The sequence below is a fragment of the Onychomys torridus genome, chromosome 10, assembly GCF_903995425.1.
Source record: "Onychomys torridus chromosome 10, mOncTor1.1, whole genome shotgun sequence".
In the NCBI taxonomy this organism is placed as follows: domain Eukaryota; kingdom Metazoa; phylum Chordata; class Mammalia; order Rodentia; family Cricetidae; genus Onychomys; species Onychomys torridus.
In genome coordinates, this window is record NC_050452.1 from 3,964,239 (window position 1) to 3,981,585 (window position 17,347).

Below are 17,347 nucleotides of genomic sequence, written 5' to 3' on the forward strand. Positions count from 1 at the left end.
ATCTGCACCAGATGTGCTTGATTATATGTGGGCAGGAGGTATGTGGACTGGAAATATGTCAGGAGGTACAGTTGCCCTGATTGGATGTAGATGGATGGGATGCAAACAGGAAGTATGCTTGTCCCCAATTGGACCTGATGGAGAATACTGTGGCCCTGTGGTTTTGTTCTTTTTAAGCCTCTTTAAAACATGAATTGTGGCCATTTCCTGAGAAACCAGGTATGGGCTGGCCAGAGATCATCATCCTGGCCAATATTTAATTAAAGCTTGCTTTAAATTTGGATCAAATTTGTAACTGGTCTTTTTTTGCATATCTCAAGATTAATGTTCTAGGTCCTCATCTTCTATGTTCTTAGAAAATTTGCTTATTCTTTTCTGAGATCTGAATTTTAGCTCCATCTTTTGTGAGGTTTGGAGTCTGAGAATGTGTTTCTTTCAGATTCAAGCCTGTCCTTTGAATGCAGTCATCAGAGGAAAACACTTTGCAAAATTTCTCATTTTCTGTGAGGGTAACATCCAAACACTAGTAAATCCCAGTTAGCAAAGCTGACTTTGGACCCCTCCCTTTAACTTTCACTTACTAAGCACAAATGAAAGAAAATGGAGGTTATTGACTTTCTACATTGCCTTACACACTTATTTTGCTAATATGAGTGTCTCCAATTGCATTTGTTTTTCAGACAAATTGCAATTCCATTTTTGGTGGCTGAATACTACTCTATTGCTGTCTACAAAATTTTAAATATCTACTTATGTGTTGATATATAGCTACAATTGTGCCCAAACTTGGCTATTGAAAATAATGCTAAAATAAACATAAATTTCAGGCATCTTTATGATTATGTTGCCTTATATTCCATTGGGTACAAACCCAGTGAGATAAGATTGACTTACATGGAAGCCCTAAATTTAGAACTGATTAACATGGTGTTTCGACCATTTGCATTCTTATCAGTGATAAATGAGTGTTTTCTCTGCCTTATATCCTTGCCAGTATTTACTGCTTGTCTTCATGATGGCCATTCTAGCTAGAGAAAGAATAAATTTAATATCATTTTAATATGTTTGTTACTGTTGAATGAGTGTTCTGAATATTTTTATATGCTCATTAGTCACGTTTCATCTTTTAAGAAATGTCTATTTCATTAGCACATTTATTGATTGTATTGTTTGAGTTTTTATTTTAAAAATTTTAAAATTATGCATTATGAATATTAATTATGTCAAATGTACTGCTGACAAAGTTTTTCTACTCTTATATGCGATGTCTTTTACTCAATCTCTTAATTCCCTTGTTACTCAGGATTTTTAAAAGTTCAGACAATCCCATTTGTCACTTCTTGGTACTACTTCCAAAACTATTAGAACATTTGTTTGGGAAAATCTTTACATATTTCTATTGTTAGTTTTGGGCTATGAACTGCTCAGAACACACACACACACACACACACACACACACACACACACACACACACACACACACACCTGCAACAGCCTCTTTCATTCTCTATTCTTATATCTGATTCTAGTTTCCACTGCTATAGGGAAATGACAGGTACCTTACCAAAATAGTTTTCCTGTAATTCTATAACCCTCAATTCCACAGAGGAAGTTAACTGAGACCCTAAATAATGAGGGGCTAGATGTATCACATTTTTAGTATAAATACATTAACAAAAGGGCCAAACTTTACCTCCTTTCTTTATCATCTAAATATCAGTGGCCACATGATTACAAATGTGCATTATGAGTTACTCATCAACTACATGGCATTAGATTTCTCTATAGCTTTTAAACCTGTAAGGGGATGTTCACATTTAGTTATGTGGGCCTGGAATCTCTTCAGAAAATCTTCATGTGCTATGTATCTATAGTATAAATAACTTGCCTAATGCATCTTTCATTCAAAAGAATAATATGCCTCAATGTCCCCTTGAGCCTCAAATCCAACTTCCTTAGTTGCCATGACTTGGATGGGTGTTTCCATGAAACTGGTTGATGAACTTTGCATTTGTTTCACACCCTGCTGTGTGATGACGCTTTTGAACAATGGTTTAATAAAACACTGTTTGGCCAGTAGTCAGGCAGGAAGTATAGGCAGGGTAAACAGACAAGGAGAATTCTGGGAAGAGGAAAGGCTGAGTCAGGAGTTGCCAGCCAGGTACAGAGGTAGCAAGGTGACAAGGCAGAATTGAGAAAAGGTACCAAGCCACATGCATAAAAATAAATAAGAAATAGGTTAATTTAAGTTATAAGAGCCAGCTAGCAAGAAGCCTGCCATATGCCATGCAATTGGTAATTAATATAAGCCCCTGAATGATTATTTTATAATTGGCTGAGGAACCATGGAGCCAGGCAGGACTGGAGAAACCTTTATACTACATTTGATGCCCAACATGGGGCAAGAGTTTCCACCTAAAGCCTAAGAAAGCTTAAAAAGAGATTACAAATGTAGCTAAGAGCACCTTCCTAGATCATGTTGCTCATGGCAGTCTGCCGTACAGTGACATATCCCCTGGTCCTGGTGGGTTCATGGTGTGTGGGCCTGACCTACAGCATGGCGGATTCCCACTGAGGTACACAGCGTTGTCTCCATGTCACAACATGCTGCATGGTGGATTTAGCTTTTGTTAGTACAGACAAAAAAAACAAAAACAAAAAAGATTTCTGGGCTACATGCTGCTTCTTGGAGATGTAGACACAATGCTTCCCAGAGCTGGTGATAGGCATACTTCTGCCATGTTGAAAAGCTAAGGTGGATGGAGTCAGCAGCCAAGGCTGTTGACTTAGCTGAGAGTTTAGTAGTTTAAAATTTGTCCTGGCTAGAGAAGGATTATAGATTCACAATAAAATAGATTTTATAATGTGTGTAAAAATGTACATAGGCTTGGAATAGAGAGAAAAAGGAATCTATGCAGTTATATAAAAAAATAGATAGTTTTAAAAACAAGTCTTTAAAGACACAGTAAAAGTAATATAAAAATTAAGCCATGTAAAGATGGAAATTACAGAGTCTTGATTGTATTGACTTTGGGAAACTTAAATGCAGGAAGACATTTGATTGTAAAGACTGCCAAGTTAAACCTATATATATATATATATATATATATATATATATATATATATATATATATATATATATATATATATTGTTTACTTCAAAGTTTATATCTAAGGATATGTTTCTTTGAAAAAAAGGTTCTGCTGTTTCCACAGAAGATGAGGACCTGTGGATTACTTCTAGGCTAATATGGTTTGATTAGCCAAGAACTCCTACAAGGTCTCCAATTACACCATGGCCCAGATGATCTAACATTTAGAACAGCTTCAAGGCAACTGGCTCAGACAATGTAGTCTCACAGACTATTCCAGTTAGATTTGACCATAATTCTTTAATTTTCTTAAGTTCTCCATAAGATTGCTAGTACCCCCATCCAGCAGGAAGTAGCAAGAAGCTATGCCCAAATTCCCAAAATATTGTTTATAAACATTTACTTTTTTAAAGGGGGTTGGTTATAAGTGCAATTTTTTCTCTAAAAGAAAAAAGGGGCATATGATATAGATATGATAGGAGAAAGGGTAGATTATTGAATCTTCTTTTAAAGAGCAACAACTTGCTTAAAATATTTTACTATGGATTTTTAGTTTATTGTTACAAATTTAAAGTTAATTTTGTTATGCTACATGTATATTTCTATTCTTGTTTAAGGTATTATTTTTACACAACTCATTTAAAAATTGTAATATATAATTAAGAAATACAGATTAATAATTAGTCATCTATGATAATCACACTTATAGTCATGTTATTTTAGTTTTTAGGTATACATAGATATATTTTAATTAGATAGGTAGTCTTCAAACACTTCAAAGACCTTTAAAATGGCATTTAAAAATGTTTTAAAAGCTTAGACTTTCTTGACAGTGAGACATGTCTGCTCCTGGGAGCACTGACTTACTTCAAAGAGAAAGATGGGCATCGAAGACACTCTATATGGAGTTTTTCTTCTTCTTGGCAAAAATATCCATTTGGACAAGAAACTGCTCTTGTTTGGACTGATGATTATATTTTATATAAACTAGACATGTAGGACCCATAGTAAGGTGACCACTGAACTTTAGACTGTCATGTATTCTACAGGACACATGGAGAAGCAACTGAGAAATTCTGAGTCTATAGGCTGAACAATGGATGCCTCAACATTGCAGAGGAACTTTGGGTGATTGTCCAGGCAGGCAGCTATCTCTATCATTCTAGATTTTTGGAAGTTGATTACAATGTACTTCCTGTTTACTTACGTAATATTATAGCCTTCTGATGCCTTTGATGTAGCTGAAGACAAGATAGCTATAATTGTAATTTTCCTTGGTTATGATAAAAGATAAATTAGGTATGAAACTTTAAACTCACAAATATAGGATAGATAGAATATTTCTTTAATTTTGCCAAATAAAAATTGACTAGATATTACAACTGTAATTCTTGCTTAATAACTGTTCTAAGTAATTTTACTATGTTAAGGTTAAAACCTTCCTTTTTGATTAGACAGAAAAGGTGAAATGCTGTGGGATAATGCTTTTGTACACTGGTTTAATAAAATGCTGTTTGGCCAGTAGCCAGGCAGGAAGTATAGGCAGGGTGAACAGATAAGGATAATTCTTGGAAGACGAAGGGCTGATACAGAGGAAGCAAGATAACAAGGCAGAACTGAGAAAAGGTACCAAGCCACATGGATAAACATAGATAAAAAATTGGTTAATTTAAGTTATAAGAGCTAGCTAGCAAGAAGCCTGTCATATGCCATGTAATTGGTAATTATTGGATGATTATTTTATAAACAGCCATGGAACTGTGGAGCTGGGTTAAACTGGAGAAAACTCCCTATTACAGTACTCCAAGACAACCCCATTTGAAGAGTTTCTCAGGTTGTCAGCCTGCCTGTTATCTCTGGATCAAACAAAAGTCAAAACTGAGTCAGGGACCTTCTACAGGTTTGGGTTAGACCCTATTGTCCTAAAGCAGCTGAATTTAAGGTCATTAATCATACCCAAGCCACTGTTTTTTTTTACATTGGTTATACTTCTAGAAGGACATAGAGACACAAGCACACCTGCCACTCTTACTGCTTCCCAGCTGATTGACAACCAGACTTAATGGTATTGCAAAGTTCTTAGGAACTTGGACAGTTTTTTATACAGTGAAACACCAAGGTCCCTACATCAGGGCTACTTTCTATTCTTAAATATGCCCTTCATCGTGCAAATCTCACATTGTTTGTCAAGTTGTATTATAACACAAAAGAACTATTTCTCCCCAAAGTCTCTTTTTCAGCAGTTTGAAACCTGAAGCCTTTCTATGCAGAAGATAACACAGCTTCTTCCTCCAGACCCCCTACTCTGCTCAGCACACAACAACTCCCTACTTGCCCAGGATGGTGGCACTGGGCTTCTCTTTCTCTTCTGATATGGGGTGGCTTATGGCTGCTCAATTTCTTCCTTCTGAAAGCTTTTCTTAAGGAGAAAGATGTTTATGATCTTCAGAGAAACCAGAGTTTGAGCTTTTCTATTAAAATGGTCACCTTACCCTATACCCATACATAGCAGTTCTCCATCTTCCTCTGGGTAGGCACCCATCTCCAGAGCTGCCCCCTTCCATAGTACCCATTCTCAAGGAAATATACACTACATCCCTACCTGCAATTTCCGCTCCTGACCAGATCAAAGCAAGTATCAAATGTTCATCTTCTCTGGAATAGTAAAATTACCCCTCCCTCACTGCTTACCTATAGCCAAAGAAATGATATTTTGTCCCTAGGAGTAAGTTTGACCCTAAATGAAGTCTCCTTTTTTTTCCTTCCTCCTATTCTTTGATCTAATATCAAATTACATTTTTGAGGGCCAGAGAAAGTAGCTTGAGAGATTTCTCTGAGTAGCCCTGGCTGTCATGGAACTTGCTCTGTTGACAAGGCTAGCCTCAAACTTAGAGGTCTGCCTGACTTTGCCTCCCAAGTGCTGGGATTAAAAGTTTACACCACCACTACCCAGCTCAAATTACAGTTTTTAATCAAACAAGCAAGTGACTCAAATTGTTTCTGTAGTCTGCAAAATATTTTTGCCACATCTTTTTCTTTTCCCCTTGGTATTCCCAGGACCTAGACACTTGGAGCACAAGGTTTTAATCCTGTCCACTATAAATTGATGTTTTTCTGTCCAGCCTGCCAGTTGACAAATAACCAACACAAAGACTTAATGTTATTTATAAATGCTTGGCTGATAGCTCAGTCTTGTTACTAGATAACTCTTATACTTAAATTAACCCATGATTCTTTTCTATGTTTAGCCATGTGGCTTGGTAACTGTTCTCAGTACAGAATTCTTATCTTGTTTCTCTGTATTTACCTGCACCTCTCTGACTTCACCTTTCCTTTTCCCAGAATTCTCCCAGTCTGGCTCTCCTACTCAATCTCTTCCTACCTAGCTATTGGCCAATCAGCTTTCTATTAGTCAGTGAGAGTAATATGTATTCATAGTGTACAAAAAGATTGTTCTATAACAGTCTATGTTCCCCCTACACAAAGCACACTTCTCACTTACACTGAGGAAAGATAGCATGCCCTTTCAAACAAAATTAAAACATAATAATGATACTAAGAACAAATCACTTAGGCTCTCTGACCTGTCTGGTTAAACGGCCCTACATATTTTTCAAAAAAAACCCAAAACCAAAACCAAACAAAACAAAAAAGTTCATTTGCAGCATCCAAAGCATTCTACTCTGTCCTTTGCCTGCAGCAGGCCACAAAAATATATTATAAAAATTCAGCTGTATATAATAAGCTATACCTTGATCAACCAAGGAGTCCTTCAAGAGAAAGCCATTTATCAAAGAATATTTGATGTTATTTAGATTTTAATATATAATCAGCTTTCTTCTATAAAATTATTGTATGCCCATATACTATTAGGCCATATGGTAAGTAGCTAAGCTTCTCAGATCTACTGCTGCTTGCTGGATATCATTCTGTATAAATAAAAATGCTGTTTGGCCAGTGGCCAGGCAGGAAGTATAGGTGGGACAAGAGAGAAGAGAATTCTGGGAAGTGGAAGGCGGAGAGACAGACACCTCCAGCCGCCGCCATGACAAGCAACATGTAAGGTACTGGTAAGCCACGAGCCATGTGGCAAAGTATAGACTAACAGAAATGGGTTAATTTAAGATAAAAGAACTAGATAACAAGAAGCCTGCCAAGGCCATACAGTTTGTAAGCAATATAAGTTTCTGTGTGTTTACTTGGTTGAGTCTGACCATCTATGGGCCTGGCGGGTGAGGGAGATTTGTCCTGACTGTGGGCCAGGCAGGAAAACTCTAACTACAGCTGCTCCAGTAGGTAACACCCCTGCAGAGCCTAGGAAACAGGCAGACTGTAGATGCATAGCTTTGTTTCTTGTACAAATAAAGCTCAGAGCATCCCTTGCCTTTCAGGTCTAGTAGCCTTGCAGAGTTATTGACTCAGGACAATAGATTTTTGCATAACCAAGTACAGTAAAGTCTGGAGCAGAATTCCTGTGCCAGGCAAAGCTGCATGGCCAGAGAGAAAGGAAAAAGGCAGAGTTTCTCAGAGCCAGGAGTAAGCATCAAGGAAGGAATGATGGAGGACAAAGGAACAGAGGACAAGGATGAGGGCAAAAGCATAGGAGCTTTGTTAGAATGATGACATGGCAGGCCCAGTAGGCACAGAGAGGAGCTGAATATGAGGATGGAGCTAAAGCTGTATAGATAGAATTTTGTCTTAGAGAAATAAAGTAAACAGATGAAAGAGCATGGTCTACATAGATTTTTTTCCTCAGATAACCCCCCACCAGATGTAGTGTCTTCCCCAGGACCCTGGGAGGGATTTTCTCAGGGCAGGCCTTGGGAAAATTCTGTTATTTGCTCATCTCATTGGTTACATACAACCAAATTATATGTTAAATCATATACTAGCTAGTGTCATGTGTGTTCCTAAGGATTTTGTTTAATATGTTTTACTTGATCTGTTTATGTCCATAAAATGAACTGAATATAAGACCTATGGCCATTTTATATTAGATGTTATAAGCCTGAATTTAAAGATGTATACCTGCATGCCAAATGTATATGTGTGGGCATGTCTTGATATGGCTGTGTATATGTGGTAATATAAACATTTAAGGTAAAGAGGGCTTTCATAAAAGATATAAAGGTACATCTTGTAATTTGCATATACAAATAATCTTAATTTGTCACTTTGTCAAAAGCTATTAAAATTCCTAGGGTTTTTAAAATCCCAAATGCAGTGTGCTGAGATAAAAATGATGTATCTGTTAAAATGACAGGTCTCTTAAATATTAACCTGTTCATAATATGTTCATCTTTTTGCTAGATAAACTAGACATCCAAATACTAAGTATGTTTCTAACTTGCCAAAACAGTAGGAAAATTTTTATTTAAAAATTAATTTAATACTGAGAAATTCTTGACAATCAATCATAAAATATATTTTTCTGAACAAATACACAAATACTTAAATCTATTTTTAAATTTGGCCCATTGTACACAAATTTCACTGTGCCTATGATTTTCAGTCCTCTAGATGGATTAGAAAACACACAACTGCCACTAATAAATTATCAAAATTAACTAAAGATTAAGCCTAGAAAATTCCATCAGTTCTTCTGAATCCAACATTAACTTCTTTTGAAAAATGTTCATTATCCCTAAACAGAGTATGTACATGCCATCCTATAAAAAATACAGTGAAAACCACATGGGTTGTCTCTGTTAAAGAGAGATGAGAGATGTATACCAGCATGAGGAGCTTTAAAGATAAATAAGTGTCTGAGGAGCATCTGGTGATTTCTCACTATAAATACAATAACAGCCTGGGGACAGAAATCTGCAGCCCCAGATATTGTATGTTATGCAGAGCTGTTGATAGAGGACTGTTTGCACCTGGTCTAGGATGTTCTAAGCATATATGCAAAATCTTTTATAGAAGGAGAAACATAAAATTCCTAGATATTAGTGGTATTTTAAAGAGAATAGCACTTTAGTCAGAAAATGGGTTATTTTCTTGAAAGTCACGTGATAATGTTCCTTGATAGAGTATTATAACCAACTCTGATGTCTGCCTTCTGTATCAATTCCATTTTGATATTGCAAAGGCTCTTCAGAGAGGAGATGGCAGCAGGTGTGAAGAAACTGCTGTGTGAAAGAACAGATTCATCTGAGATTGGGTGAATCAAGATGTGTTAGTGGGCTGATTTTTCTCTTTCTTTTCAAGAATCAATCTTTGATGCTGAGTTTGATTGAAAAGACAACTCTGGGTAAGTGTTATTAGTCTTTTGTAAAGTTTTTATTCACTCTTCTTTTAGGGGGACAGTGGCCTAGGCACCCATTTGGTAATATCAGAGATTGACAATTAACTTCCACAATCACTCAGCTTCGAAATCAGGTCAGGTTGTTCTGTAAATGAAAACCCCACTGAAGCTATTTCTCTTATCCTCTTCTTTGTCTAAATCAGGATCCTGAACTTCAAAGCTAAAAATGTAATCTTTTAGAAGCAATACAATCAGTGCAGACTAAAGCAAAAGTGGCAGGCTAGCCTCTTCAAACTTTGAAACTAAGATGAAAAGAACGATTTAAAATTCTATGGACAGTCAAATGCCCTATTAATCATAGAAGCTGATCCTACAGGAGCAACTCTTCTGATGCATCTGTGTCAGGAGCAGAGGGTGCAGTCCCACAGTCATTAAAACAAGATAACTGACTAGATTTGCTTTTTAAAGTCTATAGATAGTTCCTAGATCCATTCAAAAGTTACAGTATATCTCCATGAATGCATGTCTTTTGTGTTGTAATTGATCAGTAAAAAATTTCTAAAATCAATTTTCAAAAGAAGTGTCACATTCTTAGGTACTATTATAGACTTCCTGTCTTACAAATATAAAGATTGACTGTTGGGAACTGTGTAGCCTAGTTTTGGAACGGTGTATGAGTGAGTGCTTGTCCAAAAGGTTCCTGAAGGGGCAAATTCCACAGGACAGTCTCACTCGACAAGGACCCATGGACTTTGGGAGAACACAGAGCACTGGTGAGACTGCATGGCCTGCATACTCTCTTCTCTCTCACAATACTGATGATTCTCTTGGCGGTTTTCAGAGTCACTTTGTCAGTCACACATGGGACAGATGTCATCATTCCTGGAAACCCCAGTTTTTCTTGAATACCCTCCCCTAAAATTCTTTGGGAGCTGATGCTTCTCAGGTTTCCTGTCTGGGGATGCCAGCTGTCACTCCAGACTCTGGGAGCTGTCCTGGTGCAGTGCTGACAGGATCAGAGGCAAATCACCTCTATTTCTGTAAATATTCTTTGAATGAAGTTGTTGTCCATGAAAATATGTGTGTATGTCAATCACCTTTTAGTTCTATAAAGACAGGATGTACCTGGCTCAATATGTGGCCAAGTCAGCAAAATGATAAATGTTGTTTTTGGTTTAAATGATGTTTTGATGTAAAAGTTGGAAAAAAATATTTGACATACTCATTTTTGCTGGAGGTTAACATTAGAGGGTGGGAAAAACTTGTTTGTTAGTAGGGAAAAAAAACATGCTTGTTTTGATGTATAAATAAAGATGGCTGGAGCTATTCAGGGCCAGTCACTTATGTGAAACTCATCTGGTGGTCAGACAATTCATCTCTTCATGCAAACACCCCTTCCCCATCTCAGGACCAGAGCAATTGACTATATTCATTTCCATTTTTATCACTGGTAAAGGAAAAGACAGAAATCTTTGTTTTAACATGTCCAACATATGCTTTTCAATCTTAGGAAAACATGATTTAAATACAACTATGCCCTTATGGTTACTCAAGCCTAGTATGGATAACAAATTCACAGGCTCATAGGTCATAGTGTCTATACAATATTTTACTCTCCTAGAATCCATGGTACAAAAGAAATGAAAAATCACTGGTTCTTCAGGAGAATTGACTAAAATTTTTAAGCACAGGCAAGAAGACTATTCAAATAGTCAAGAAAGATCATGGTATGTTTGAGGAACTCCATGTCAGCTAGGATCTGGAGCATTATACTAAAAGTAAGTTGTGACAGATACTCATAACATGGCAGTCTGAACTTTGTTCAATAGGAGATTACCAACCAAGAAACATGATCTCAAGTCATATTACTTTTGATTTTTTTAAAATATTAAATTGCATTGATATGATGACCTTGAGTGGAAATTTATCCATGCAAATTTGACACAGGCTGCCATAAGGATGAATGATACAATTCAAGAAGCAGTTAGGTAGGTTGGAAACAGTGCAGCCACCCTTCATTTCTGTGACACAATCAAGAAATTATAGAGTAATGAATGGGAGAGAAATAGTTGGACTTCAAACTTCAAGTTTAGAAAAGAAAATGGTATAGATAATCAATGTAGAATCTTCAGTAACAGAAACACATTGAGGAGGCTGTGACACAGGGTATGCACATCAATAAGTAAGGGCTTTTAAAAGATATATAGAAGAAACATTCATTTCAGTGATAGACATGCAGGTTTTGACTTCAAGACATAAACATAATATTTGAGACTCCCAGTTGAAGAACTCACTTAGGAGATCTATAATGGACAAAGGGGAAGTCAAAATGATGCTCTTGGAAGTAATAGCATTTGGGGCAACATGAGAAAAGAAAATCCAAAGAAGAAAGATAATGAAAAACTCATAAAATTAGAGAAAGTTGCTGGGGCTCTGAAACCTAAAAGATATCGATTTGGATATACACAATGTCTGCATGCTAACCTACTTAACTTAAAAGCCCCTTGTTCTAAGGCAATTAGTAGTCAAATGGGAAAATATGAGTAAAAACTCAAAATAGACAATTTTTGTTTGTTTTCATTAACAAGTTGTATAAAAATGTCCTGGGAATGTGATCTGTGACATAACACAGTAATTTTAGCCCTGGGGCAGTGTACAAGTGGGAGGGACACTTTGTCAAAGGCAAAAAATAGAATAAAGCACAAAAATAAAGCATGGTGAGAATATTGCTCAACTCAAGAACTGAAAACAAATTTAAATCTACATTGAAAACTGCAAAGATTGAATAAAAGAGAAAGCTGAGAACTTGGGTGCATTGAAACATCTTGGTCCATACTATCAGCTACAAAGGAGTTTTCAATGAAACTTAACTCTAAATTTTTCCAGAAAAAAAACTTCTTTAAAAAAACCTGGGTGAAACCTGTATTTGATTTGTTAGTTTTCTAATAATTTTTATATTTTCCAGGCAATAAATTGTTATTGGCATTGTACCAACTAGATAGTAAAAGAACTATTCTGTTTTATAAATAAGTCTTTAAGAATTCAATTTAAGCCTTTATGTTTGAAGAGGGAGAATATTAAATATATTTTAATTATCAATTAAATTTTACACTAAATAGTGATATTAAGGTTACTCTAGAAGAACGTCAAAACTTTTGCTCAAAAAGATGATTTAATTAAGAAACAGTCTTTATATTATATTAAATATATAATCATTTCACATATAGACTCACATGATCATTATCATTGTTTAATAATTTTATTAAATTACTGATTTTCTGGTGATGTTTTGTGAGTTATATTTTTCTATGAAATAACACCATGAGTATATATTTTTACTAAATTGTTTGTCATTTACTATAGCTTGTCGTTATTACAGTGGACTTCTGTCAGTGTAGTCAAAAACTGTGAAGCTCTGTATACAAAAAAATGCTAAACATTATGTAGTCTACTCCTTTCTTCAGAGAATAGGGTGTGATAATTTTCTAAATGTGAATATTTATGCATAAACCTGTAAACAGAAGTTTCTGTCTTGCCAGCACCTCCTAAATATACAGCAGCTGCTTTCAAAATTACCAAACAAGGGCTTATATTAATTATAAATGCTTGGTCAGTAGCTCAGGCTTATTATTACACTTGAATTAACCCATAATTCTTATCTATGTTTAGCGATGTGGCATGGTAACTTTTGTCAACATGGCATTTTCATCTTGCTTCCTGTGCATCTTGCTGGCAACCCTCTGACTCTTCCCTTCTTCTTTCCATCCTTAGTTTGATTTTTCTGCCTAGCTTTATCCTGACTGGCTATTGGCTGAACATCTTGCTTATTAAACTGATCACAGTGACAAATCTTCACAATGAACAGAGGATTATTCCACAGAATCCCCCCTTTCTGTCTAATTAAAAAGGAAGGTTTTAACTTTAACATAGAAAATTACATACAGCAGAACAGTTAACAAGCAAGTATTATAGTTACAAAATCTAGTCTATTTGTATTTGACAAACTCAGAGAAAACATTTAATTATCCATCTTATCTTGTTGAATCCTAAGTTTTTTTTTTAAATCTAATTTACCCTTTTTCTTAATTAAGGAAAACTATATAAATAACTACCTATTTTTTTCAACTCCATTAAAGACCTAAGAAGAAAATAGTATTGCCAGAGTAATCAGGAAATGTAAGCAAGTGTCTTCCAAAACTTATAAGAAATGACAGAAACAGCTAGCTGCCTGGACAGTCACCCAAGGTTCTCTACAAGGTTGGGGCATCCATTTTTGGACTATAGGCCTGAAATATCTGACAGACCTTTTTGAGAAGCAGGAAAATTTGAAGGATTGTCCAATCCTGTCTTGGCAAAGTTCAGCAGTCACCTTTCTTGCATCCTGCTTGCTCATATTGGACAGAAAACTTACTGTCAGCAGTCAAGGCAAGGGCAATTTGTTTGCCCATATGGCTACTTTTTGCTGTGAAAAAGACAAATTTCATACATAGTTTCTTCATTGTGCATCATCTTTTCTGGAGTATATTGGTACTGCCAGGAGCAGACATGTATAACTGTTATGAAAATTCCAAGCTACTAAAACATATTAAATGCCATGTTCTATAGGTCTTTGAAGTGTTTGAAAATTACCTATCTGAAATATATTTTTGTATACCTGGAAAACCTAATTAATGTGAATGTAAGTTAGACTATTATAGACACTATTAATCTATAGTTTAATGATACATTACATTTTAAATGAGGTGCTTAACCACAATACCTTAAACAAAAGTATAAATACACATACAGTATAACAAAATTGATTTTAAATTTGTATCAATAAGCTAAAATCCATTACAATGTAAAATATTTTGAGATTAACAGTTGTCTTTGGTTTAAAGTAGACTCAGTAATCTATACTTTTTCTATTATAATAATCTACCTATATCCCCATCATTTATATATGATATCCCCCTTTATTCTTTAAAGATTGACTATGTCCAATAACAATTTATAACTCTCCCCCTAGACAAAGACAAACATCCACAATCTATTTTGGTGAATGTAGTCATAGTTCTCTAGACTACTTCCTGCTTAATGAAGGTGCTGGTATTCTTTTGGGGACACTAAGAAAATTTACGATAATTGTGAAAGTTGTGGCTATAGTATTTTATGAAGCTGGATCAACTTAATCAATGGCCTTGAAGCTGTTTTGGACGCTGGATAATCTGGGTCATCATTTTTATTGGTATCTGGTCCTCTCACTCTGAAAATATACAAACTTTTAAAGGTAACTCATCTCTGTATTTATACAAATATAAACTGTGCATTGTACATAAGCCAGTCAAAGATAATTTTTGTTTTTATATCTGAGCAGGTAAAATATATGTTACATGTCCTGTATTTTAGGTTTATTTCCCATGTCTGTAGTTAGGATTTCAGGGGGTCTTCCCCAGTCAAACCTGATTTTTCTTAGCCCAGTACGATTCAGAGCCTCTCATTTTCCCTGGAAACAAAATCAGAACCTCTTTCCCAAAGTAACATATCCCTTGACTTAAATTTTGAAGTCAATACACTGTTAAAATGTATAGGTTGATTTAATCCATAAGCTTTTATAATCAAATGTCTCTCAGAAGTTATCATCATTTGTTCATTGTCAAAAAATTTAAATACAACATAGTAACATACAGTATCCAAACTCTCCATGTATTTTCCATCTTTATGGGACTTATTATATTATTTATTACTTATTATATTATTTATTACTCTATTTTATTTAAATTACTTTACTATTTTATTCTTAAACTATTTCCTACATATTCTTTCTTCTCCCAAGTCCATGTACATTCTTTATACACAATGTGACCTGTTTGGAGGTTTCTTTTTGTCTGAATCTGTCTCTTTTACCCTTTTTGTCTATATTAGAAAAAACCTCTAAATCTGCCATACAGTGTGCTGCTGGAGCTTGTGATGATAGCTTACACAGGTAGGCTGAAGCTGGGAGAAGCCCCTCTGTACTGTGTGGTTCATGTAGGAGACTGCAGAAACCCTGCACACTGCTTAGCTTATGGAGGCTGAAGACCAGCTCCATCTTTTGGACACTGCAGCTGGCATGAAAGAGTAGAAAGCCCAGTTTGGCTATATTTATGTGTGTTTAGAACTTTTTAAGAGCTTTTTAAGGTTTAATGTGGATCCATGCCTGATGGTGGGCACCATATATAAATGAAAGTTTCCATCCTGCCAGAAACTCCCAAATACCAAGCAGCTGCTTCCCAAATTACTGCACTGGGGTTCATATTAATTATAAATACTTGGCTGGTAACTCAGGCTTATTACTACCTAGGTCTTACACTTAAATTAACCCATAATTCCTATTTATGTTTAGCCATGAAGCTTGGTACCTTTTTACAGTATAGCATTTTCATCTTGATTCCTCTGCATCTGGCTGGTGACCCTCTGATTCTCTCCTATTTCTTGTCCTCCTTAGTTTGGTTTTTCTGCCTAACCTTATCCTGGCTGGCTATTGGACAAAAATCTTGTTTATTAAACTAATCACAATGAAAAAATTTCACAGTGTTCAAAAGGATCACCCCAAAGCATAAATCCAGCTGCTTATGACCCAGTGAACACCAAACAACTTTAAAGGAAGTTTAAATTTCTTCTTTTTCATGAATACCTTCCCTAGAAAAGTGTTAACAAAACAAACAACAAAACATATAAGATGAAATCATGTCTAATTTTATCTTTTAACTTTAATTTTGTGAATTAAGTCATATTTAGTCAAATGTAATTATATAACTTCAGCAGTTCCTTCCATGTCTTTGTGATATAAATTAATCCTGTACTGGTGTGCCACTTTATTAAGGCAGACTGGACTCTATGCTTGTAAGTGGCACATACTGGGATTTGTATTACTTCTTTGGTCCTGAGATAAACTATCATTACCAGAAACAACTTACAGAAGAGTTTATTTAGGCTCAGTGTTTGAGAAATAGAGTACATAATGCTGGTGGGTAGGTAGACAGCAGATACCTGGAGCAAGAAGCTGAAAGGCCTCATCTTCATTTGCAAACACAAAGCAGTTATAGTAAATGGAAGTGGTGTAAAGCCATAAACTCTCAATGCTGCCCTTGTGATGTCACTTGCTCTGGCAAGGCTCTACTTCTGAAAGGTTTTGCAATCTTCCCCAACAATGCCAACAACCAGGAACTGAGTGTTGAAATACCTGAACCTCTTTGGTAGACATATTTCGGTCAATCATCCAAAGTGCTGTGCACTTTCTTTGTCCATGATATATGTGTACTCTCCAAAGATACTCACGTAAACTCAAGAGAATGAAGATGTACTTGACACTTAGGAGTCAGGTGATGAACCACTTGAAGCACTCCAAGGGAGTAGAAAATGACAAAGAAACCATGACATTAGTAACAACAATTGCTGTAAGAAGGCTGCAATAGTTTTCTTTGCAACTCTTAGTTAGATCTTCTTTCTTTCCTTTTTTATTCCTGTGTACATCTTGAGTTCCTGTGCTTTGCAGAAAGCCATTAAGGGCTTTGTGGACTTTGACACTGAGTCCATCTGGATGTGGCCTTTTCTCTGCTGGGGGCTATCATTGCTTCATTCTTGTTGTTCTGTAGACCAAGCTTCTTAGTTTAATGTGGTAGTGTCCATCTCATTTAGGTTTTATAGTTCATTGAAGTATAATTGTTCAAAATATTCTCTAGTGATTCTCTGGGTTTCAGTGATATCTGTTTTCAATCTTCCATTTTGTGCTACTAGTTATATTAACTTGTGTTTTCTCTGTTTCATGTGGTTAGTTTAGGTCTGGGTTTGTCAGTCATCTTTTCAAAGAACCAGCTCTGTATCATTGACCTTTATTTCTAGAATATGCAAATGATTCAATACTAAATAGCTATTGGCATAATTAAAAATAATATTAAAAAGAGAAGTCAGGGCTGAGAATATAGTTCAGTGGCTTAGAACTTGTCTTATTCATATAAGACCCTGCATGGGATCCCCATCACTTAAA